General features: G+C 40.0%; 1 pseudogene across 1 annotated transcript; it reads left to right on the top strand.

Annotated features, from left to right (window-relative positions):
* The first annotated feature begins 6,585 nt into the window (after positions 1 to 6,585).
* Positions 6,586 to 8,439, top strand: LOC108308548 (annotated as a pseudogene). Its single transcript, XR_001826964.2, has one exon. The product of XR_001826964.2 is annotated as an actin, cytoplasmic 2-like (transcript).
* The last annotated feature ends 215 nt before the right edge of the window (positions 8,440 to 8,654 follow it).

The raw sequence follows: 8,654 nt of genomic DNA, 5'->3' as shown, positions 1-8,654 counted from the left end.
TAGCTGGAGTCATGCTCTGTCACACAGGCTGGAGTACAGTGGTGTGATCTCGGCTCACTGCAACCTCCACCTTCTAGGTTCAAGCGATTCTCCTGCATCAGCCTCCTGAGTAGCTGGGATTATAGGTGTGTGTCACCATGCCCAGCTAATTTTGTATTTTTAGTAGAGAAAGGGTTTGACTATATTGGCCAGGCTGGTCTCAAACTCCCGACCTCAGGTGATTCCCCTGCCTCAACCTCCCAAATTGCTGGGATTACAGGCATGAGCCACTGCGCCTGGCCTACTTCTCCATTTTATACTCAGTTACTAGTTTACATGACGCTTTGGAGGACAATGACACATAAATTCCTATATTCCAGGTGTACTTACCATAACCAATCAATACATACCAAGTAAATCCTGCTAATTGTATTCCAGAGATTAGATTTAGCAAATATAATTAATATGCTTTCCAGGAAGTTTGTCATCAGAATGTTCATAAGAAGATTTAACTAGGTCACCTTTTTTCTTTCTGAAAGCCCTCCGTCTAGTAAAGAGAGAGGATAGATTGCAGGTATACTACTAAGTAGTTCTTCCTAGGCAGGTACTAATACAATTTCCATTTTAAGGTTGAAAACATTGGAGCACAGCACAAAAAGGTTAAGCTAGTTGCATAAAGAAAACTAAGTAGTAAATGATGGAGCTATATAAAAAAGATTATAGTTGCATATCCACATATGCAAGGCACTAAATTGTGTAAAAATTCTCAAACTTGTATTTAATATCTCAATAACTTAAAATTTGAAAGATATATATATTATATATAATATATCTATATACATTATATATACCTCAATACATTGAGAGAGTATATTATACAATTCTTCTGTTCTCTTTTTTGGGAATAGCACCACTGTTTATTATGCAAACCAGAAATACAGGCGTTGGCCATAACACTTTCCTGTTCTTCACCCCCCATATCCGATAACCCCATAACAAATATTGCTGTTTCTACTTCCTAAATAACTCTGTAAGTGGTGAATTTTGCTTCATTTTCCCTCATCCTTTCATCCAAGTACCATATTATCTCTCCTGAACTGCTGAAATATATATTTCCAGGTGAGGAAATACCTTAAACTAGCACACACTTAAAATCCAGTCGCCACAACACACTTTCAGAATCTTTTCAAAATGCCAGTTTGCATGCTGGACAGAGTAAGATGGTGGAATTGAAGACTCCACTGATTGTCCCCCCACGAGGACACCAATTTAACAACTAAACACAGAAAACATCTTCATAAGAACCAAAAATCAGGTGAACACTCACAGTACCTGGTTTTAACTTCATTTGGCTGAAATGGGTACAAAGGGGTAGGAAAAAGTATTGAATCAGCAATGCCACCTTTTTCCATCCCATGGCAGTGGCAGTGTGGTGTGAAGAGAGTTGCTATGTGCTGTGAAGAGGGAGAGTGGGAAATTATGAGTCATTGAACTGAGTGCTGCCTATCATAACAGAAAAGAAAACTGGAACAAATTCAGCTTAAGCTAACCCAAGGAAGGAGTTTTTAAACCAACCCTAGCCAGAGGGGAGTTACCAAAGCCAGCAGTCTGAACTTAAATTCTTGCAAGCCTGACCACCACTGGATAAAATGCTCTGGGGCTCAAAATAAACTTGAAGGGCAGTCAAAGCCACAAAGAATGCAACTCCTAGGAACTCCTAATGCTGTATTGGACCCAGAGACAGGGGAATGCAGGAACATGTGACCTCCTGAAACACCAGCTTGGGTGGCTAAAGGAGTGCTGGCATCATCTCTCCACTATCCAGGCTACACAGCTCAAAGCTCCAAAAGAAGCCCTTTTCCTCTGCTCAAGGAGAGGAGACTTTCTCTTGCATCTTGGATACCAGCTTAGCCATAGCAGGATAGGGTACTGTCAGAGTCTTGAGGACCCCTTTCTAGGCTCTAGCTCATGGATGACATTTCTAGACATACGCTGGACCAGAAGGTAACCCATTTCCTTGAAGGGAAGAACCCAGTCCTGGCAGAATTCATTACCTGCTAACTGAAGAGCTCTTGGGCCCTGAATAGCCAGCAATGATACCCGAGTACTACATCAAGGGCATTGGGTGACACTCTGGGATGTGTTGGCTTCAGGTGAGACTCAGCACATTCCCAGCTGTGATGGTTATGGGTTAAGACTCCTTCTGCTTGAGAAAATAAGAGGGAAAAGTAAAGGAGACTTTATCTTGCACCTTAGGTACCAGCTCAGCCACAAGAGGGTAGAGCACCACTTAGGCTCTTGGGGTCTCCAATTCCAGGACTTGGTCCTTGGATGGCGTTTCCAGATCTGCCCTGGGCCAGATGGGAGCCCACTGCTCTGAAGGGGGAGTCCCATGCCTGGCTGCATTCAGCACAAGCTGACTAAGGAGCCCTTGGGCCAAAAGAGAACGTTGGTGGCAATGTGGACATATACCTCATGGGCTTGTGGTGGTGGTAGTAATGGAGTGAGGCTTATTTGCCTTTAGTAAGAGGAGGTTCTACATTTTGTTTGAGTGGCAGCCCAGTTGAGCACAATAGAACACCAGGCAGACTTCTAAGATATTTGATTCTAGTCCCTGGCTCCTGTATGGCACCTCTGGACATGCCTAGGACCTGGGGGAACTCACTACCCTGAAAGGAAAGACACAGGCCTGGCTGGTTTTGCCACCTGCTAATGGTAGAGCCCCAGGGCCTTGACTGAACATAGGCCATAGCCAGGGAGTTGTTACAGCAGGACTTTGGCAAGACCCACTGCTGTGCTCGCTTTGGGTCTGACAACACAATCTTACTGGTGGTGGGTGCTTGTGTCACTTTATCCTCAGCTCCAGATGGCTCAGAACAGACAGAGAGAGAGACTCTGTTCATTTGGGAGAAAGGAAGGGAAGAGAAAAAACTCTTTGCCTGGTAATCCAAGGAAATTTTTTGGATCTTGTCAAAGATCATTAAGGTGCTACTTCTATGAGTCTGCAAGAACCACAGCGTTACCAGGCTTGGGGTGTCCCTTAAAGCAGCTATAGCTTAGATCAAAACTCCAAGTTTTTTTAATGATCTGAAGTCTTCCCAAAAATAATGGGTACAAACAACCTCAGACTGAGAAGACTACAATAAATACCTTACTCTTCAGTGCCCAGAAAGAACATCTACTTTCATCAACACCATCCAGGAAAACATAGTCTCACCAATGAACAAAATAAGGTATCAGGGACCAATCCTGGAGAAACGGAGATATGTGCTCTTTCAGACAGAGAATTTAAAGTAGCTGTTTTGAGGAAACTCAAATTCAAGATAATACAGAAAAAGAATTAATAATTTTATCAGATAAATTGAAAATATTGAAATAAAACACTAAGCAGAAATTCTGGAGCAGAAAAATTCAACTGGCATGATGAAAAAGGGACTAGAGTCTTTTAGTAGCAGAATTGATCAATCAGAAGAAACAATGAGCAAGCCTGAAGACAGGGTATTTGAAAACACAGTCAAAGGAGACAAAAGAAAAATAATAAAAACAATTGAGCATGCCCACAGGATCTAGAAAATAGCCTCAAAAGGGCAAAAATAATTATTGGCTTTAAAGAGGAGATAGAAAAGAGAAAGGGGTAGAAAGTTTATTCATAGGAATAACAACAGAGAACTTCTCAAAGCTAGAGAAAGATATCAATATCCAAGTACAAGAAAGTTACAGAGCACTAAGAAGATTTAACTCAAAGAAGACTCCCTCAATCAAGGTTAAAGAAAGGATCCTAAACACAGCAAGAGAAAAGAAGCAAATAACATACCATGGAGCTCCAATATTTCTGGCATCACACATTTCAGTGGAAACCTTACTGTACAGGAGAGAGTGGTGTGACATATTTGAAGTGCTGAAAAAAATAAACTTTTACCCTGGAATAATATGTCTAGTGAAAATGCCCTTCAAACTTGAAGGGTGAAAAAAAAAAGTTTCCCAGACGAAAAAAAAGCTGAGGGATTTCATCAACATCAAACCTGTCCTATAAGAAAGGCTAAAGAGAGTACTTCAATCAGAAAGAAAAGGATGTTAATGAGCAATAAGAAATCATCTGAAGGTAAAAAGCTCACTGGTAATAGTAAGTACACAGAAAAACGCTGAATATCATAACACTGTAACTGTGGTATATAAATTACTTTTATTTTAAATAGACTAAATTATGAACCAATCAAAAATAATAACTACGACTTTTCAAGATCTAGTACAAAAAGATAGAAACAACAAAATTAAAAAGCAGGGAGATAAAGTTAAGGCATAGATTCTTTATTAGCTTTCTTTTTGCTTGTTTGTTTATGCAAACAATGTTAAGTTGTTGTCAGCTTAAAGCAATGGGTTATAAAATAGAATTTGCAAGCCTTGTGGTAACCTCAAACCATAAACATATAATGGATACACAAAAACTAGAAAGCAAGAAACTGAACATATCACCAGAGAAAATCACCTTCACTAAAATGAAGACAGGAGGTGTATTATTCCATTTTCGCATTGCTGATAAAGACAAACCCAAGACTGGGAAGAAAAAGAGGATTAATGGACTTACAGTTCCACATGGCTGGGGAGGCCTCACAATCATGGCAGAAGGCAAGGAGGAGCAAGTCATGTCTTACATGGATGACAGCAAGCAAAGAGTGAATAAGTTTCTGCAGGGCAACTTTTCTTTTTAAAACTATCAGATCTTGTGAGACTTACTCATTATTGTGACAACAGCATGAGAAAGATCTGCCCCCATGATTCAATTACCTTTCACTGGGTCCCTCTCATGACATGTGAGAATTGTAGGAGTTACAATTCAAGATGAGATTTGGGTGGGGACACAGCCAAACCATGCCTGGAGGGAAAGAAGGAAGAGAAGACCACAAAACAACTGGAGAACAAATAACCAAATGACAAGAGTAAATTCTTACTTATTGATAATAACATTGAATGTAAATGGACTGAACTGTTCAATCAAAAGATATAGAGAGACTAAACGAATAAGAAACCAAGACTCAATGATCTATTGCCTACAAGAAACACACTTCACCTTTAAAGACATAAAGACTAAAAATAAAGGGATGGAAAAAGATACTCCATGCCAATGGAAACCAAAAGAGAGCAGGAGTAGCTATATTTATATCAGACAAAATAGATTTAAAGATGCAAACTGTAACAAGAGACAAAGAAGGTCACTATATAAAGATAAATAAGATATAACAATTTAAAGTATATATGCACCCTATCTATACTCCAGCACCCAGATATATAAATCAAATACTATTAGAGTTAGAGAGGTCCCAACACAAAAATAGCTAGAGTCATCAACATGCTACTTTTAGCATTGAACAGATCTTTCAGACAGAAAATCAACATAGAAACATTGGACTTACTCTGCACTATAGACCAAATTGACCTAATAGATATTACAATCTAATGGCTGCAGAATATACAAACTTCTTCTCAGCACATGGATCATTTTCAAGAGAAGACTATATGTTAGGTCCCAAAACAAGCCTTAAAACTTAAAAAAAATTGAAATTATATCAAGCATATTCTCTGATCACAAAAAAAAAAACAAAAATAGAAATCAGTAACAAGAATTAAGAAAAAATATATGTATATACACACACACATGGATATATACGTGTGTATAAACTACACACACACACACACACACACACACACGGAAATTAAACAATATACTCCTGAATGACCAGTGGGTCAATGAAGAAATTAAGAAGGAAATTGAAAAATTTCTGGAAACAAATGATAATGAAAATACAATATACCAAAACCTATGGGATATAGCACAAGCAATACTAAGAGGGAAGGTTTATAGCTATATATGCCTGTAACAAAAAAGAAAAAAAAATTCAAGTAAACAATCTAATGAAGCATCTTAAAGAACTAGAAGAACAAGAGCAAACCAAACTCAAAAATAGTAGAAAAAATAAAGAATAAAGATCAGAGCATAAATAAATAAAATTGAAATGAAGAAAATAACACAAAAGATCAATGAAACAAAAAGTTGTTTTTTTGAAAATTTAACAAAATTGACAAAACTTTAGTCAGATTAATGAAGAAAAAAGCAAAGATAACTCACATTACTAAATCAGAAATAAAAGAGTGGACATTACTCCTGGCTTTACAAAAAAAAAAAAAAAAAAAAAAAAAAAAAAAAAAAATTTTATAAAAAAAAAAAAAAAAAAAAAAAAAAAAAAAAAAAAAAAAAAAAAAAAAAAAAAAAAAAAAAAAAAAAAAAGAGAAAGAGGGAAGACCCAAATAAATGAAGTTGAAAGAGGACATATTACAACTGATACTGTAGAAATTCAAAGGATTATTAGTGGCTACTATAAGTAGTCAAATATTGTGAAAATCAGTATTGTTAAAATGTGCATACTACGCAAACATTTTGACATTTTGCCAATAAATTGGCAAATTTAGAAGAAATGGTCAAATACCTAGACACATGCAACTTACCAAGACAGAGCCATGAAAGAATCCAAAACCTGAACAGACCAATAACAAGTAAGGAGATTGAAGCCATAATAAAAAATCTTTCAGTGGGTCTCAGTCTCTGCTGCCAGCTGGCGTACAGTGTTCTCTCATCACTCTGCTGCCCTACTCCTCCACTGGTCACAATGGAAGAAGAAATTGCTGCGCTCGTTATATACAATGGTTCCAGCATGTGCAAAGCTGGCTTTGCTGGGGACGACGCTCCCTGAGCCATGTTTCCCTCCACTGTCAGGTGCCCTCAGCACCAGGACGTGATGGTCGGCATGGGCCAGAAGGACTCCTACGTGGGCAGTGAGGCCCACAGCAGGCACAGCATCCTGACCCTGAGGTACCCTATCGAGCACGGCATCATCACCAACTGAGACGACATGGAGAAAATCTGGCACCACACCTTCTACAATAAGCTGTGTGTGGCCCTGGAACAGCACCCCGTGCTGCTGGCCGAGGCCCCCCTGAACCCCAAGGCCAACAGAGAGAAGATGACTCAGATCATGTTTGAGACATTCACACCCTGGCCATGTATGTGGCTATCCAGGCCATGCTGTCCCTCTACGTCTCTGGGTGCACCACTGGCATTGTCATGGACTCTGGAGATGGGGTCACCCACAGGGTGCCCATCTTCAAGGGCTATGCCCTTCCCTACGCTATCCTGCATCTGGACCTGGCTGCCCGGGACCTGACTGACTACCTCATGAAGGTCCTCACTGAGTGTGGCTACAGCTTCACCACCACAGCCAAGTGGGAGATTGTGTGACATCAAGGAGAAGCTGTGCTACATTGCCCTGGACTTCAAGCAGGAGATGCCAAAGCCGCATCCTCCTCATCTCTGGAGAAGAGCTATGAGCTGTCCGATGGCCAGGTCATCACCATTGGTAATGAGCAGTTCCGGTGTCTGGAGGCACTGTTCCAGCCTTCCTTTCTCGGCATGGAATCTTGTGGCATCCACGAGACCACCTTCAACTCCATCATGAAGTGTGACATGTGCTGTCTGGTGGCACCACCATGTACACAGGCATTGCCAACATGATGCAGAAGGAGATCACTGCCCTGGCACCCAGTACCATGAAGATCAAGATCATTGCACCCCCAGAGCATAAGTACTCCATGTGGATCAGTGGCTCCATCCTGGCCTTACTGTCCACCTTCCAGCAGATGTGGACTAGCAAGCAGGAGTACAATGAGTCTGGCCCCTCCATTGTCCACTGCAAATGCTTCTAAATGGACTGTGAGCAGATGCGTAGCATTTGCTGCATGGGTTAATTCGGAAGTATAAATTGGCCCCTGGAAAATGCATACACCTCATGCTAGCCTCACAAAACTGGAATAAGCCTTCGAAAAGAAATTGTCCTTGAAGCTGGTATCTGATATCAGCACTGGATTGTAGAACTTGTTGCTGATTTTGACCTTGTATTCAAGTTAACTGTTCCTCTTGTTATTTGTTTAATACCCTGTACATATCTTTGATTTCAACCTTTAGTACATCTGGCTTGGTCACTTCATGGCTGAGGTAAGAATGTGCTTGTGGGAAGACAAGTCTGGCTTGGTGAGTCTGTGTGACCAGCAGTCTCCTATCTGTGCAGGGTATTACTGTGTCAGGGCTGAGTGTTCTGGCATTACTCTAGAGGCTGGCAAGGGCTGCCAGTCTGTCAGGGTTGGAAAGTCCAAGCCATAAGACCCAGTTTCCTTTCTTAGCTGATGTTTTTCTGCCAGGGCACTGTGGGCTGTTACTTGCCTTGAGTTGGAAGCAGTTTGCATTACACCTGTAAATGTATTCATCCTTTTAATTTATGTAAGGTTTTTTTTGTACATAACTCTCGATTCTTTAAAGATGTGACAACAAATTTTGATTTTCTACTGTTATGTGAGAACATTAGGCCCCAGCAACCTGTCATTGTGTAAGGAAAAATGAAAGTGCTGCCTTAAAAAAAAAAAAAAAAATCTTTCAGTAAAGCAAAGCCCAGGCCAGATGGCTTCATTGCTGCATTCTACCAAACATTTAAAAAAGCTAATACTAACCCTAAAAATAGAAAAGAAAATACTTTAAAAAACCCCACAAAAACTGCAGGCTAATATTGCTGATGAATAGTGATGCAGAAATCCTCAATAAAATACTAGCAGACTGAATTCAACACTACATC

Source organism: Cebus imitator, unplaced genomic scaffold, assembly GCF_001604975.1.
Source record: "Cebus imitator isolate Cc_AM_T3 unplaced genomic scaffold, Cebus_imitator-1.0 Scaffold4, whole genome shotgun sequence".
NCBI lineage: Eukaryota > Metazoa > Chordata > Mammalia > Primates > Cebidae > Cebus > Cebus imitator.
Note: the sequence above shows the minus strand (reverse complement) of the source record. Positions and strands in the feature narration are given on the sequence as shown.